Here is an 18388-nt window from a genome sequence, read left to right on the forward strand (position 1 = left end):
ATCAGGAGGTAGTCCTAGCAAATCCTCAAGAAAAACATCAAGAAAATCCCTCACTATTGGGATATCCTCTATCCTTAACTCACTTTCTGATATCTCCTTCACACAGGCCACAAATCCTTGACAACTCTCTAACAAAAATCACCTCGTCTAAATGGCGGATAACAACTATGCTGGGGTGCGGCACAAAACCCCACAAATTTGTACTCATGTCCTCCTGTATGTCTAAACACTACCTCTCCCTACTGACAGTCAGTACTGGCATAGTGAACAACTAGCTAGTCCATTCCCAGTATCACCTCAAACCTATGCATATCGAAGACAACCAGATTAGCTAATAAAGTCTTCCCTTTAATGCATACTAGACAGTTCTCAAGTACCTTCTCACATATTCCCACAACCCTTGTTGGCGTAGCCACTAACAAATTGACACCCAACTGCTATGTTTCTAGCAAACAAAATTTCACAAACTCTCAGGCGATAAAAGAATGAGTTGCCCCTGAATCAAACAAAGCGGTAGTTATAAATGACAGAATTAAAATTGTACCTACCACAACATCTCCTACCACCTCAGCATCCTCGGTGTTAGCACGTAGACTCGTGCTAGGATGATTCTTCTTCCATCCACCTCGAAGTGCCTGACGGCCTCCTCTGAATGGTTTAGAAATAGGCACAACAAGTGGGTGCTCGACAATCCCTCACCAAATGCCTAGGCTGATGGCACTGATAACACATCATCCCCCTGACGCGACACCCTCCTGGGTATCTCCTTGATTATGCGCCGAAACTGCGTAATTGGACGTTTAACCCGAGCTTTACGGTTTATATTTTTAATTAAATGTCCAAAATTGTTTAATATTTTAATAAAATGCCAAAATCATCATTCTTGAACTTTATTGCACTACTTATGAGAATTTGGTAATTTTTTGTCGCAGGAAAATTCCCGGGAATCAAAACAGACACCTGTTCGTATTTTATACATAACTTTTTCTTCCAAACTCCGATCGAGACAATTTAAATTTTTGGAGAAAGAGGAAAGGATTATCTACAACTTTTGTGTTTTGAGTTTTGTGAGATACGGGCTCCAGAAGAGTCAGATTTGCGATGAATAGAGAATGAAAAAAATGAAAAAATATAGCAATTCGGGTTTCCTATTCGGGTCTAGGGCTTTCCCCCTTTATCCTATTTAACCCTTCTCTTTCTCTTCCTGCGTAGGCAGCCCCGATGGTCCCCCATTCTCCTCTTCTCCTTCTTCTTCTTCTTCTTCTTCTTCTTCTTCTTCTTCTTCTTCTTCTTCTTCTTCTTTAGTTTGTTTTTTTTTTTTTTGTTCTTTTCAATTCTGCTTCTCTCCCCTTGTCTCTCTTCCTTCCCTTTGTCTTTCCTCCCTCACTCTCCCCCTTTCCTCTGTTTCTCTTGGCCTCCTCTACCCTCTTGCAGTATGGCCAGCCTCCTCCACCATCTTCAGCAGTCCCCAAGCACAGCAGAACACTAGCCGACTCCATAGCAGGACCACCAAAGCGCAGCAGCAACTTCTCTAGCACAGCAGCAACTTCACGGCTCCGTGGATTTGTATCTTTCTCTCTCTTTTTCTTTCTTTCTTTCTTTTATTTACTTTTCTTTGAATCTTGGAATATTGAAGAAAGTTTAGTTTTTTTTTAATGTTATTGGAGTTTTCTTTCTTTTTGTTTAAGTTGAGTAATGTTGAGTATTTCATTATTGTTAAATTAATCTCTTTGTTTATCTAATTGATAGTTATTTTAATTTAGCATTCTTAATTAAATTCAGATATTTTTTTGTCGAAATTCGATTTAGTTAGGGTCTATGATTAGTAAAGGTTGTGTTTTTATTATGTTCCGTTATTGTTTATGTCTTTTAAATTTCCGTCGAGTTCATGTTTACATTTAAATTGTGAGTCTTGATTTGATCTCTTAATTATGCTAAAGGTTTGATTTTTAGTAGGTTTGGTTTTTTTTTAGTGTGTGTCTAATTTAGTTTCCATTGTGTGTTTTTAATTCCATGTTCTAGGTTACCATCTTTAATTAGTGCGTGTGTCGATGTTTCCTTAGGTAGATTAGAGTTTCCATTCTAGCGTGTTTTAATTCCTTATTTGTAGTTTCCATTTTTAATTAGTGTGTGTCCCAATGTTTCTTTAAGTAAATTAGGATTTCTATTCTTGTTTCTTTTATTTAGTACATGTTAGTTTTAGGATTTTTTTAAATTACGTGCCATCTAATTCGTCAAAAGTAAAATTGAACAACTCTGAAAATCTCCGAATCTGAACCGAGTTCAGTGCAATTTAATTTTGATTGGAAGAACATTAAATCTGAGATTAAACGCATTTCCTGAGGAGACAATCTAGCCCTTGGGCTTAATATTACACGACAGAACTCCTATACTTGGGATAGCTTTCCAGCTGCTCATTTTTCGAGTGAGTCAAGTTTTTGGCGCCGTTGCCAGGGAATGTCGGTCTTAGTCTCAAATTTGAGTTTTTCCCGTCATTTTTGTTAGTTTTATGAAAAAGAAAAAAAAAATAGAAAACAAAAACAGAAAAAATTTTATGTTTTGAAAAATGGCTGCACCTGCACCGCGCACGATAATGGACTTTTTGCAGCTTGAATATGCCACTGCATCCTCTTCCACTATTTTGCCTTATGATGAGCTTAATTTCATGATGCAGCACGGGAGGACGTCACTGCTACCCGAGTTCTATGGGACGGAATCTGAGTGCCTATATCAGCACTTAGTAGAGTTTGAATTAACCTGCAACATATTTTTCTCTCATGCTAGAGCTGACGAATCTACTAGACTGAATTTATTTCTTGCTACTTTGCAGGATAGGGCACTGATTTGGTTTCATTCTATGAGACCTTATTCTATCACTAATTGGACTGATATAGAGCGTGAATTTCTGCATGCATTTTGTCCCTCACAGAAAACTCAATTTTTGCAGGAACAGATTCTTAATTTTGTGCAACAGGATGACGAGACATTTTGGGCTTACTGGGAGCGATTCAAGGATCTACTAAGCACTTGTCCACATCATGGGTTCGACTCATGGAGGTTAGTTGACTGTTTTTATACTGCTCTTACCCCTGATTGCAAGTGTTTTGTCCAGACTATGTCTAATGGAGAGCTCGTCAGCGAGGATCCAGATCAGGTATTATCATTCTTTGATTACTTCACTGACAGTGTCCCACAGTGCAATACACGATACACTCAGGCACCCATGACTACACATCCTATCAGCACAATTAGTGGTGGTGATGCATATGAACCACCAAACTGCCTGGATATTCCTCCGCCTCAATACCAGCCACCACAGATCTCTCCGAGCTGTACGTTGTCAGAATTTCTGGAGGATAGCATAACTCAGATGGCGAGCATGCTCCAGCAGTTCATGCAAACTCAAATCGATCATAATAATGAATTGCCGGACACCATTAATGCGATAAGCACACAGTTGGACATCTTAAAAAACGAGGAAACACTCGCAGAACCTTAGCCTAGTTCTCAAGAGTACCAGCAATCGCAACAACAAATACATGATATTTCTCTTGAGACAGCAGAGGCCACCATCACCTTCAGTAGCGAGAAAGACGACCCCCAATCTGAAATGATCATCGTCGGACAAATAGTTGTCCCAGCACCGGAAGTTATGGCTGAAATAGATGAATTCCAAGAAAAATCAGAGGAAACGAGCCCAAAAGCGTAGCAGTTAGTTGATGAGGAGACTGATACTCATACGGAGTACCAACCTGTGGTACCTCATACTCCGAGCTCAGAAATCGTGAAATCGTCACTCCCGCCTGAATCAGATATTAAGGAGCCTAATGTGGAGGCAGACTCTTGCAGTGGTATGATGATATGTACACCCGATAAAGAGGGTGACCAGTCTGGTGAGCATATATTTTTCAAAAAATCAGGTAAAACCTTTAATTTTAATGCTTCTGAAGAACTGCAGGTAATTATTCCAATAACTTCCTATCACACATTAGTTTGTAAAGAAGCAAATTTCCTAGAAACGATGTTGAATAAAGACCCTTTCTTATCCACACACGAGGATCGACCTGCACACAAATTGTTTGGTATTTTGACACGCATTTATTCATTTGAGGTTGATTTTCGTGTAGGTTTGAAGACTGATCGATTTTGGCGGCTCAAATTTGGAGACCCGCCGATGCAATTTATAGACCTGCGGCCACCAGACGAAATTCCTCTAGAGCCTCCGCCAAGACAATTGTGATGTTTTTCTTTTACTTCTTTTCCTTTTATTTTATCTTATTTTATTTTTAGTTAGTTTTCAGGACCATTTTCTCGTAGTTCTATTTTTGTTATTTCGCCACTTAGGTACGCTTTACTTTTCCCATGCACAGTCCTTTTTATTTCCCCTATGCTTTCACATTGAGGACAATGTTCCACTTTAGTTGGGGGGGATGAGCATTCGCATGTGATACTGTGCATGTACATGTACTGGGTTTGAAAAAAACAAAAACAACAAAAATAAAAAAAAATCAAAAAAAAGAGAGAAAGAAAGAAGAGCACTGAGGGATTACATTGCATTGTGTCATGCTTAACACTGTGTATACCTTTCACATACTTGCGTATAACTTAAGAATGACACACTTGAGTCAGTCATGCGTAGTTTCTCTTTATATGATCTTATGACTCCATGAAGAATCGATTGGTAGTACATTCGTGTTAATTTGACTATATAATTTCCTGTATTTACACGGCATCTCACAAGGCTGAATAAGCACATTCACGTGATTCATTGCACTTAGGGTTTCTGTGAGCACTGAGAGAGCACCCGTGGAGACTATGACACCTTGTGAGATATCCTTGAGCTATTTATCGTCCTTTTGAGCGTTAATATCAAATCAGAGTTCACAGAACTCAATTCTATTTTTTTGGATGATTTCTTGTACACTAGTCTCTGTTTTTGATTTGCTAGCCTAGAGGTGACACCTAGTGGGGAGATAGAAACCTAGGTCTTGTAGCCTACTCAAGATGTGAAGGCCGAGCCACCCCTAGAGATAGACTTAGTTCATGAACTCCTATTCAAGCTCAATTCCCATTGATGGTATGAAGATTACAAAAGAAGTGTTATATTTTCCTTATTGATCAAGAAAAGACAGAAAATGAAGAATGAACAGAAAAAAAAAAAGAAAAAGAATAAGCAATACACATGCGCATGAAATGAAATGTCAATGCCGGCCCAAATACATATCACAAAAAGTCAAGGACGACACATATTTTCCACGTATGAAGATGCTTCAACCGGTTAATGCCTCAGATGTATTCACGACAAGTTTGTAAGTAAGTTGATCTAGGGTGGTCTCGGTTGGATATGGCGAGTAGGTGAGAAGATGCTAGGGTGAAGGACCCGACACCTCAGAGATAGGCTAGATCCTTTCCAGACTAGCCCACTCCATATACTTAGCGTTGTTCCTTTTAATATGTGGGATGTTTGATCGCGACACTCCTCCTCACATATGATAAGTGAACCCATTTTCTTTGAGTGTTCTTGAGGGTATACTAATTAGGCCGAGTCAAAGCGACCGTTCTGTAGGTATCCACTGGTGTCCTAGGTGTACTGAGTCACACACATCACACGCACCTCGAGAGTTTACCTGTTTATACTCGAACTTATATGATTGCATTAACTATGAATGTGCCACTGATTAACTTCATGTCAGTATACTACTTTCAAATCACATATAAACGATGAAACTTGCATGGGTGACGTGTTTTGGGGTCGTGTGCATTGAATATGAACGAGCTTGTGTGAAATTCAGTTATGTTCTTATATGTGAAATGGTATATTATTGCTGCATGTGCATTGATTTCATGATTATTGGAGTATGTAGTTGTAGATACCACCCTGAGATTCATTCACATCATTTGCTAGAGACTAGCAAAACGTTAGTTGGGGGGTGTGATTACGCGCCGAAACTGCGTAATTGGACGTTTAACCCGAGCTTTACGGTTTATATTTTTAATTAAACGTCCAAAATTTTCTAATATTTTAATAAAATTCCAAAATCATCATTCTTGAACTTTATTGCACTATTTATGAGAATTTGGTAATTTTTTGTCGCAGGAAAATTCTCGGGAATCAAAACCGACACCTGTTTGTATTTTATGCATAACTTTTTCATCCAAACTCCGATCGAGACGATTTAAATTTTTAAAGAAATAGGAAAGGATTATCTACAACTTTTGTGTTTTGAGTTTTGTGAGATACAGGCTTTAGAAGAGTCAGATTTGCGATGAACAGAGAATGAAAAAAATGAAAAAATATAGCAATTCGGGTTTCCTATTCGGGTCTAGGGCTTTCCCCCTCTATCCTATTTAACCCTTCTCTTTCTCTTCCTGCGTAGGCAGCCCCCATGGCTCCCCATTCTCCTCTTCTCCTTTTTCTTCTTCTTCTTCTTCTTCTTCTTCTTCTTCTTCGTTAGTTTGTTTGTTTTTTTGTTCTTTTCAATTCTGCTTCTCTCCCCTTGTCTCTCTTCCTTCCCTTTGTCTTTCCTCCCTCACTCTCCCCCTTTCCTCTGTTTCTCTTGGCCTCCTCTGCCCTCTTGCAGTATGGCCAGCCTCCTCCACCATCTTCAGCAGTCCCCAAGCACAGCAGAACACTAGCCGACTCCATAGCAGGACCACCAAAGTGCAGCAGCAACTTCTCCAGCACAGCAGCAACTTCACGACTCCGTGGATTTGTATCTTTCTCTCTCTTTTCCTTTATTTCTTTCTTTTATTTACTTTGCTTTGAATCTTGGAATATTGAAGAAAGTTTAGTTTTTTTTTAATGTTATTGGAGTTTTCTTTCTTTTTGTTTAAGTTGAGTAATGTTGAGTATTTCATTATTGTTAAATTAATCTCTTTGTTTATCTAATTGATAGTTATTTTAGTTTAGCATTCTTAATTAAATTCAGATATTTTTTTGTCGAAATTCGATTTAGTTAGGGTCTATGATTAGTAAAGGTTGTGTTTTTATTGTGTTCCGTTATTATTTATGTCTTTTAAATTTCCGTTGAGTTCATGTTTACATTTAAATTGTGAGTCTTGATTTGATCTCTTAATTGTGCTAAAGGTTTGATTTTTAGTAGGTTTGGTTTTTTTTTAGTGTGTGTCTAATTTAGTTTCCATTGTGTGTTTTTAATTCCATGTTCTAGGTTACCATCTTTAATTAGTGCGTGTGTCGATGTTTCCTTAGGTAGATTAGAATTTCCATTCTAGCGTGTTTTAATTCCTTATTTGTTGTTTCCATTTTTAATTAGTGTGTGTCCCAATGTTTCTTTAAGTAAATTAGGATTTCTATTCTTGTTTCTTTTATTTAGTACATGTTAGTTTTAGGATTTTTTTAAATTACGTGTTATCTAATTCGTCAAAAGTAAAATTGAACAACTCTGAAAATCTCCGAATCTGAACCGAGTTCAGTGCAATTTAATTTTGATTGGAAGAACGTTAAATCTGAGATTAAACGCATTCCCTGAGGAGACAATCTAGCCCTTGGGCTTAATATTACACGACAGAACTCCTATACTTGGGATAGCTTTCGAGCTGCTCATTTTTCGAGTGAGTCACTCCTATAGCATATGGGACAAGAATAAGGCATCTACCTACCCTGAACTACCCAATCACTCACTACCTGTGTTCATCCTCCTCTACCTTCCTACCTCCTCCAAGGCCCTCGACTAGACCCTACTTGAAAGTCTGAAGGCACGAACCTCTTCCCCTGGCTTTGCACTATTGTTCCTCTCTAAAGGCCACTCTCAATCACTGCAGCTCTATCCACCACTTCTGAAAATGTCTTGGCTTGGAAGCCTATAACATACTCAAATAGACTTTACCTCAAGTCCTCCTCGAACTTCCTTGTTTTCTTTTACTCATCCTATACCAAACACAGAGCAAACCGAGACAGCTTAATAAACTTGCTACACAATGTTGTACTGTCATCGGTCCCTCATCAAGTGCAGAAAATCCACTGCCTTAGCACTTCTAACTATAGCGAGGAAGTATCTCTTGAAAAAGATTCCCTAAATGGGCTCCACGTCACCGCTATAAGGTCAGGTCTCCATTCCTCCAATAATCTCGTTGATTTCCACCAGCGCTTTGTCTCCCCTATCAACTTAAATGTCGCAAAAAATACTTTCGAATCATCCATACATGGGAGAACTACCAGCATGACCTCCATATCCTAGACCCAGTTCTCAGCCAAAAGTGGGTCAGCTCCCTTAGAGAATGATGAGGGTCTCATACTCGTGAACTGCTCAATCGTGTAGCTCCACTCTTTTGAATCTCTAGCCATCTCTACCATCACCTACTAGGTGACACTATGTAGTACAACATTAGTATCCCCCCCCCCTCCTCGCACCCATACTGGAAGGCCTTGCATCATCACCCCCAGCATGTGAACTACTACTCCCTCGATCAATCCTACAAATAGTATAAAACATTTTTAGAATTCTATCATCATACCTCACCAAGACACACAACATACTAAAACCCACAAGATATTCTATTATAACCATTGCTCTTCACATTCTCAATCTCCATTTAAGATTCAATACTACCACTTAGAAACAAGTATTAGTGATAGTATCGATGGTTTTCTAGAAGTTGTCACCCCAGGAAAAACAAAGAAACAACCACAGAACTCTTGTCTTCAGGTCGTAAGATAGAACCCTAATTCCAATCTCATCCTTTAACAATCACTAACTCATATCTCGACCTACTCATTTCTTATTTTCCTCAAAATCCATTCCTATACTCTGGTATTATACTCCCCTGTTTACTAAAGTTTGCAAAACCTAACAACCTAGGCTCTGATATCAAATTGTGATGACCCGATTTTTCATACCATTTTTTATTATAAATAGAATAAATAAATCACCACAAATCGGTCAGATCAACACCTCTGATACCATACAAACATAACTCGACGCGAAATGGGTACCAGGTACACAGTCATTTTCATATTCACAAACCTAACAGCAGAAGTCATGATATATATATATACATACCATAGTGAATACACATACCAGAGTACTAACCATCCATATATACATGTTTTTACATTCCCGAAAAGGAAATACAAAATACTCTAAGGGAATCAAGCATCCCTAGCTCAATCACTCACCCTGTCTACGTAGGGTACCAACTCCGCTCTATCTTGGAGCTCTATTACTAGGTCTATCTTGGTTTCCTTAAATATTTAAATGATTGAGTGCGACACATATCAGTAAGACGGGATAAATTATCTGCAATGTGTGGCAGTATGAGATTTATTATAACATAACATATATATATATATATATATATCTATTTCATTGATAATATTTTCTGAGAAAATATATCATTTCCATAATCATAATCATATAGATTTAAAACACAAGCTTTCATAAGCTTTTACTTTCATTTTCAAACCATACACATGCAACCCATAATTACTAGTGAAGTTCCTAAGAATGGGGAAGCTTACTCGCCCATACAAGTAGTTTCCCTCTGTCTTAATATCGTTTGTATCCTAACTCAATTAACTGGGGTTTAGCTGTAACTAATACTTATCAGAGCACTCAACTTACTTAGTAAGCCCTTAGGTGGAGTGTCTTACATTCCTTTAATTAATTATATAATAACTCACGCTATTCCATTTTCATATCTAGCATGTGAGTGTCCTCTATTACATCCGTGTCTGTAATTCATGGCTTCCCTAAAGATATATTTTTTTTTTCCACACCATGATTCACCCCATGGTTTAGTTCTCACTCCACATTCTACGCCATGCTTCCCCCCATGGTCAAGGTTGTGTATCCCGAAGGTTGGATCTAACCGCGGTTGGCCGACCAGGTTAGATAAAAATATCATATCATATATTCCGCATATGTAGTACAACTGGCCGGCCTAAAGCCCTGATCTAGACTTAGGGGGCACAACAACTTTGCTCTACTACTCAGTCGACTACCATGCCACACGCTCCAAGAGTCCGTGTGGTTGCACTATCACCACTAGCAACGATACTGTGCTCAATATCACTACCTTTCATTAGAGTTTCCATATCCATCCATCAGGGTTATCATTACCACATACCCACAATCATTATGTGGTATTGGCTTTTCTTCAATCATATTTCTATATTTATATTTTAATATACACATTTCAGAATTTCACCTTTCAACTCTCACAATTCAATATGCATATTGTAGAATTTTACATTGCATTATTTCTCATTCTCATATTCTCATTTTCATCTCTTAAATACATATACATATCCCATTTCACAGTTTTTACATTTCTCAATAACCCATTTCCACATTTCATGTTTCATCATTTCTTAGAAGATATATTTTTCAGTGCATATTATTTTCAGCATCTTCCACATTTCAAATCCCATTTCTCAATTCACATTTCATAACTTCATATTCTCAAAATAAAGCAGTTAACCCAATTTCAAATATCTTTTAGTACAAATCATATGCCACACAAATTTCATCTAATATTCATATCATAATAAATTTTAGGTAAAATATTATATTTCCATTTCTCATATTTTCTCAACCGATAGTTTTTAGAAAAGACTGCTATAATTTATTCCCCTTACCTAGCTTATTGAGAGGTTTATAAGCACCCAAATCCAATGCATGTAGCGTCCAGAACTCAAAACCCTAAAAATCACATTTTTCCCAAATTAAACAACCCAACTCCCAGAACATTTATCATTCAGAAATCGCTAAACTCTATATACTCAAAATTAACTTTAAAACCCTTAAGGTATCTCGCTTACCCTGGTTTTGGGATGATGCCTCAAAACTCCAATATGAAAATACGCTCTACCTAGATTGTAGAGAATCTTCCCAAGAACCTCGTGGTGGTTCCTAATTATCAAATCGGGCTTTAATGAAGCTGGAAACGAAGACTGAAGGTGAGGGTTTTGAGTTTCTAGAGAGAGAGAGAGAGAGAGAAGAGAGAGAAAACAACACTGAAATGAGGGTTTCCACTATTTATAGGCCAGCATTCGTTGATGAGTTCAAGTAGTTCATCGAAGAATCCGTGAAGGCACTTCATTAGCAAGGAAGCTATTTCATCGACAAACATGAAATTTATCAAAAACTTCCAAAACTCTTGGTATCTTCTTCTCAAGAGGACACATGTACCTCGTCGCCGAAAATTATGGGACATTTGTTGATGAACACCCTAGGTTCATCGACGAAGCCCTACTATTCTCCCCTTTTAAATTTCCTTCCTTTTTCTTATCCCTCTCTCTTTTTTTATTACTTTTATTAATTTATTTTCCGGGTCTCTACAATGGTAGTAGTCTTTCTACGAACTAGGGCAATTTACACCTTACTATGTAAGTTTGTTGAGTTGACTTTGAATTCCACACATAGGTATACCCATACATTTTCTTTTGTAGGGGTTTTGTTATATAAGACCCAGACCAAAATTAGTGTCTCTTGTCTTTATAGATTTTTTACTGAAAGAAGCTGAGAGACTGATCTTCTTGTCATCTTAAGTAGCAAACCTATAAAGAGGGGCAACTGTAGACACCCCAAATTATTCCGGTTTATACAACATAAAAAAACATTTTATTTATTCTTTCATTAAAAAAATACGAAAAAAATAATAATATTGAAAAATGGAAAAATACATTTTACATACAAAAAAGGAAGGGAAAGTAAAGAGGTGGGGCCAGCAATCTTCAAGCTTCCAATTTAAACCTGCAAGGAAAAATCAACAAAACAAATGTGTGAAAAATGTGCAAAATAGGGGATTAATGTTGATTGGCGAAATTAGGTAATGATTGATTCAATCAGCATTAAGCTTATTGAATCTCAAATTCTATAAATAGAGCCTTCGGAAGTGGGGAGGACACACAATGAGAAATTCATATGGAGGACATATTCATACATCCATAGAGAGACAAGAATTTGAGGGTGAAGAGTAGAGTGTTGAGATTGAAGAATTTGAGAAGTTGCATAGGGAATTCCAGAGCTAAGAGTTGGAACTTGAGGATTGCCAAAAGTTAGAATTCAGGGTTAAGGATTTCAACCAAAAGAAAAAAAGGGAAGCAAAAATACTGAAGGAGCTTGAAGATTAAAGGTTTGTTTTGTTTCATTTTCTGTTCTGCTCATCATGCTCAAACCAGTAATGTGAAAATAATCTAGATCCGACCGGTGGATCTGAATCATTAAGCTAGGATCCAAATTGATTTGATCCATCAATCTATATCTAGCCCACTAGCCAAAGTCCATTTTATGACCCGGATCCCACCAAGAACCCATAATCTAGATACCCAAGACTCGGGTCGAACATGGACCTCGGGTCCATTGAGTATGGCTCCTATTAAGTTTGGTCTAGTCCAAAACCAATTGGTCTTTATTCAAATTTGTTTTAAAATAAAAGTTCAGGCCCAAATTCTTCAGCCCAATTATGGGTCATACCTAAACCTACTAATTAGTTTGAGTATAAGGTAATCAGACCAAGCCCAAGTTAGTATTAGAAAAACAAGCCTAAAATGTTTGTTTTATTTTTTAAAAAATAAAAACTCCAAAGCCTAAAGCCGAGATACTTAGACCTAGGGCCAAAAAACCCAAACTCATCCCTAGGCCCACACTCACTAACTCAACGCCTAAACCTGAACTTAACTTGACACAACATAACTTAGGTTAGGTGAACCTGTTTGGATAGTGAGAAAGTGCAGGAAGCATCACCAAACACGTGCACACACACACACACACACACACACACAAATGAAACTTATCCGGTAGCCTTGGTCCGAGTGTACAAAGCTAAGATCACATAAAGGGAAAGAAGTACACTAATTTTCAAAAAGAAAAATAATAAATAAATAAATATGAATAAAATGTAGGAAAATTTAAAAAAAAAATGAAAGAAAGAACTAAAAAAATTCGATAGCAGGAAATTAGGGAAAGTGTGAGAAAAGAAGAGAGAGAAATAATTAGAGAGAGAGGAGAGTGAAAGAAGAAAAGAAAGAGATAAAGAGGAAAACAGAGGGAGAAGAGTAGAAAGAAAAAGGAGAGCGAGAGAGGAACAGAGAACAGCGGAGAGAGAGAAGGATAAAGAAAGAGGAAAAACTACAAAGAGGGAGAGAAGAGAAGACATAAAGAGGAGAGAGGAAGAGAGAAGATAGAGAAGAAGAGGGTAAGAGAGAGAAAAAAATTAGGGAAATGGAAGAGAGGGAGAGAGGGAGAGAGAGAAATGGGATTTTATATGGGGATAGTGGGATACGTGTCACTGTTTGTTGGGTGACATGTGTCGCAATCAAACTTGAATATTTAAATGGCGACGTTACACGATCTAAACCTTCCAATCTGTGTTTTCTCTAGACGTTTAGATTGTTGCCACGTCAACAAACCCTACCATTTGTCTCTAACTAGTCAGAAGATGTCACGTGACAAGGTGACGTCATGTTGATATCATCCTATTGTTGAATTTTTATTTTTATTTTTAAAAAAGGAAAAAAAATTGTGTGATGCCACGTGGTAGGGTAACATTAGACTGCTACAATGAATTCTTTATATATATATATAAACTTGGCCCACGGAATTGAACTAACTGAATCGATCCATTTTCCAAAACTGTTGTTTTATTTATTCGTTCATTTTATTTTAAATTATTTTTAATTTTTAATTGATATTTAATTTTAAAAATTTTTAAAAATAATAAAAAATCAGAAAAATCAAAAGAAAATCAAGAAATTTTTTGAAAAAAAATGAGGGAAACATATTTGAGATATTTTGGCTTAAATTAAAAAAAATGGAAAAAAAACCAAAAATTGAGGAAAAGTCTTTAAAAATCATAGAAAATTTTAGAAAAAATGCTGAAATTTTTCAGAAAATTTCCACAAAAATTTTGGAAAAACTTTGGGAATGTTTTTTAAATATTTTTTTGTTTAAAATTTGATGCTTTTACTCAATTTTTGTGTGTGTTCATACTAATGAATTTAAATAGGGTAAAAAGGTATTTCAGACCTCACCTATATTAGCTCTAAGGTGGTTTATTTGACAAGATCCCCTCGTTTGAAAGTCTTATTAGACATTCCTAAATCACAGTTTGATTTTTATTTTCCTTTCAACTTTTTTTATTTGTTTTTTTTTTATTTATTTTGTTTATTTTAAAAGAGTTTGAGAGAATTTTGAGTTTGGAGAAGAGTTTGTGAAGAAAGAAGAAATCAGATAAAGGTTACAATTCAAAAGTTTAAAAGGTTATAGATCCTGAGGTTTGGAGGTTGCAAAAGGCCATAATGAGAGAAGAAATAAAGGATTGGCATCAAGCTTGAAGAAAAAAGGAGTTTGAATGTAGAGACCCAAAGAACTATAAAAATTAAGTAAATAAAAGAAAGGAGAGAAAATGATATTTCTAAAGGGACTCAGCAGGGTCTCGTCGATGAATGTGGAGCATTTGTTGACGAGCAGCCTTCTTGGGTTCGTTGACATGGACTCGTGTCTTGTCAACGAGAACTTATTGAGAGCGGTTTAGCGGAGCTTGAATTTCATCGACGAGGGTTATGAGTTCATCGAAGAACTTTCTTCATGGACTCGTCGACGAGGTGACGTGTCTCATTGACGAATCCGCATTTTATAAATACACAAACCTTGGGATTTCAGTGAAATTTTCATGCAGCCATTCTCTCTCTCTCTCTCTCTCTCTCTCTCTCTCTAAAATTGTCTTCTTAACCTTCTCTCTAGATTTTCGGCTTCATTCTTTACCAGCTTGACAATCGCAAGCCGCCTCACTACTCCTAGGAAGATTCTCTTCAAGTCTGCTAGAGTAGTTCATTAGTTAGGCCAACTTGGGCACCATCCAAAAATCTAAGTAAGTTGGTTATTTTAAATTTTATAAGCTATTTGGTATTTCTGTACTGAGAAAAGTGTAGTAGATGGAATAATACTGATGTTTTGTTTGAAAAAATGTAAATTTTAGGGTGTTGAGTTGGGAACACTGTGAGTGTAGGTTTGAATTAAATTATGAGCATTTCAGTAAGCCAAGTAAGAGGAATAAATTATAGTAGTATTTTTATGGAAATTATAGGTTGGAAAATATGTGAAAATGGTATATGATATTTTACCTGAAATTTATTTATAATATAAATATTAGATGAAATTTGTGTGACATATGAATTGTGTTGGGAAATGTTTAAACTGTGATAAATAAATTACCCTGTCAAATATGTGATATTGAAATGTTTTATGGTATGAGAATTGAATTATGGGGAAATGATGTAAGTAAAATATGCAGGGAAGGTATTTTCTGAGAAAATGAGAAAATGTGAAATATGTGAATGTGTTTTTAGAAATACTGAATATTTATGAAAATAGATGCTTATATGATAAAATGTGTTGAGAATACTGATTTTGAAATGTGTATAATGCAATGCAATGCAAAATTTTGCAATATGAATATGAGGAATTTGAACATGTGAAACATGATGATAAGAAATGTGAATATGGGAAATGAAAATATTGCAATGTTAATTCTGCAATATGAAAATGTGGAATATGATTGTGGGAAATGTAAATATGTGAAATATATTGCACGTTAATTCTGCAATATGAATATTAAATTGTGATAAATGAAATATGGAATTCTGCATGGGGAATACAAACATATGATGGATGAAATGCCAACACCACATAATGATTGTTGGTATGTGGCAGTGAAAACCTTGATGGATGAACATGGAAACCCTAATGATGGGTTATGATATTGAGAGCACGGTACAATTGCTAGTGGAGCAGTGCAACCACACAGGTTTGTGAAGTGTGGCGTAGCAGTAGACCGAGCCGTATAGTAGAGTTGTTGTGCCCCTGAGTCCGGATCAAGGCTTTGGTCAGCCAGTAGTACTACAAACATGAGATATATGGTGACATTTGACCTAACTAGGTCAGCCAGCCGCGGTTAGGTCCAACCTTCGAGCCGCACAACCCTATTCATAGGGGGAAGCATGACGTGGAGCGAGATCCTCATGACAGCCATGAGGATACATCAATATGGCGACACTCATGAGCAAGATATGGAAATGGAAAGGAAAAGAGAATGGAAATGAACATGAAAATTGGAACAATAATGAAATAAGGAATGAATAGTGTAAGTTAATAAATAATTAAAGCGAAGTAAAACACACCGCTTGAGGGCTTGCTGAGTAAGGTGAGTGATCTGATAAGTATCAGTTGTAACTGAACTCGAGTTAATCTGGTTAGGCTGCAAATGATATCAAGGCAAAGGAAAGCTACTTGTATAGGAGGGTAAGCTTCCATATTCTCAGGAACTTCGCAGGTAAATTTGGGTTATACTGAATGATTTTGGAAAAGGAATCAAAAGCTTTTTGAAAGCTTATTTTGCATGTCTATATGATAGTAAATGTGGAATCAAATATTTTCTTAAAAAATACTAACATTGGTATGCTTATATGTTATGATATAATGAATCTCATATTTCCGCACACTGTACATAATTTATTCTATCTTACTAAGATGTGTCTCACCCAATCATTTAAATATTCCAGGAAACCGAAATAGACCTGGTGATAGAACTCCGAGATAAAGGGGAGCAGATACACTGAGTAGCGAGGGTGAATATCTTGAGGTAAGGAGGTTTGGTTTCCCTAAAGGTTTTGTATTAGACTTGTATTTATGGATGGTTTTGTACTCTGGTATGTGTATTCGTTGTGGAATGTATATATGAATTTGAAATGACTTCCGCTGTTATGATTATGTATGTGTGTATAATGTATACCCAATACCCACTTGTGGGTCGGGTTATGTATTTGGATATCAGTGTTTGAGGTGGTCGATATGTGGTCTATATGAAAAAAAAAAAAATTGGTATCAAAATCGGGGCGTCACATTGAAGACTAAGCTTGGTATTGTTTTGTTTTTCTATTTAATTCTGATTTTAAAATTGCATACATTTTAAAAATAAAGATCCAATGTTTTACTCGTTTGGAGGTTTTATTAGACATTCTTAATGACACTTTGATTTTTATTTTCTTTTTAAATTTATTTATTTATTTTAAAGGGGTTAATGGGAGACCATTAGATTCAATTTAGGGATAATTCATAATTAATTAAGTACCTCTGTAGAATGGGTGTATAAGGAGCAGCTGATACCTTCCTCTCGTATAACTGAACTCCTGATCCTCACTCTAGTAAAAGCAAACTGAGAATAGTGATACCTTTTCTTAGGATTAGTCTAGAGACCAATTAATAAGTAGTAATTAGATGATCTAAAAATAATAGGTTAGTTGCGATTCCATCAAATTTTCAATATTATTATTCCTCACCATTTTGGTCCCTTTTCATGACATTACGACAATAAGATTGTGAAACTAAGCATAAGCTAACTCATATCTCACTAAAACCAAGTTTTGGTTTCAAATCTATTTCTCGTCACCTCATAAAAAACAAAATAATTGCATTTATATTTATATATATTCACAAGCACACCCAAAAGTTTTGAAATCGTCAAAATATCATTAATGTTTAGAAAGAAAAATTAATGTATCTAACATGTATGTTCAATATGCATATTTAGCAATATCATCATATTTAGCGGTGGATATAGGTATCGAGTTTGGATTGAACAAGCAACTATAAAAAAATTTCTTATTATACTTATTTTCTATCACATCGTCCAATTTGTATATTTGTTATTTGTGCTATATATTCTTAAGTGTATTTTTAAATTTAGAATTGTAAATATGATCCTCTTACCCTTACTTTTTATATTCTATCATCTTGTACAATTTGTATATTTGTTGTTTGAATTAGTCTGCTATTCCTATGATATTTTTTAAACTTACAATTGGTTGTTGCCCCCCCACCCTCCCAATGTCAAGTTGGTTGTTGGACTAACAAAGTAGGAAAAATTAAAAATCATTTAAGAAAGCACAGGAGAACATAAAATACTAACTAGTAGAGAGATTAAAAGAGCAAATTAAAAAGTTATAAGAATGATGCTAAGAAATTGATAAAAGCTACTATAAACATAAGTACTAAATTAATCTTATCATTAGATAAAAAATCTTCATGTAATGATTGGAACAAAGGAAGAGTGTGAATGTGTGTGTGAGATGTCATAATAGTTAATCATATATAGAATGTAAAAATGGAAGATATATCATTAGATTATAATATGATATATTCATTTATTTAGTTAATAAGGCTCTCTCAAAATGACTACATTTTGATTGTGATTAGTGAGTTGGTTTAATCATGCAAAGTCTTTGCTAATTAGCAAAGGCAAATTAATTACTACAAGCTATTATCAATAACAATGAAAGTGATGTTGGATGATCATATAACAAAGAGTGACATATTACTTACTACGTTGCCTCACAGTATAAACAATCACTTATTGCATAAGCGTGAAA

Source organism: Malania oleifera, chromosome 6 (genome assembly GCF_029873635.1).
Source record: "Malania oleifera isolate guangnan ecotype guangnan chromosome 6, ASM2987363v1, whole genome shotgun sequence".
In the NCBI taxonomy this organism is placed as follows: domain Eukaryota; kingdom Viridiplantae; phylum Streptophyta; class Magnoliopsida; order Santalales; family Ximeniaceae; genus Malania; species Malania oleifera.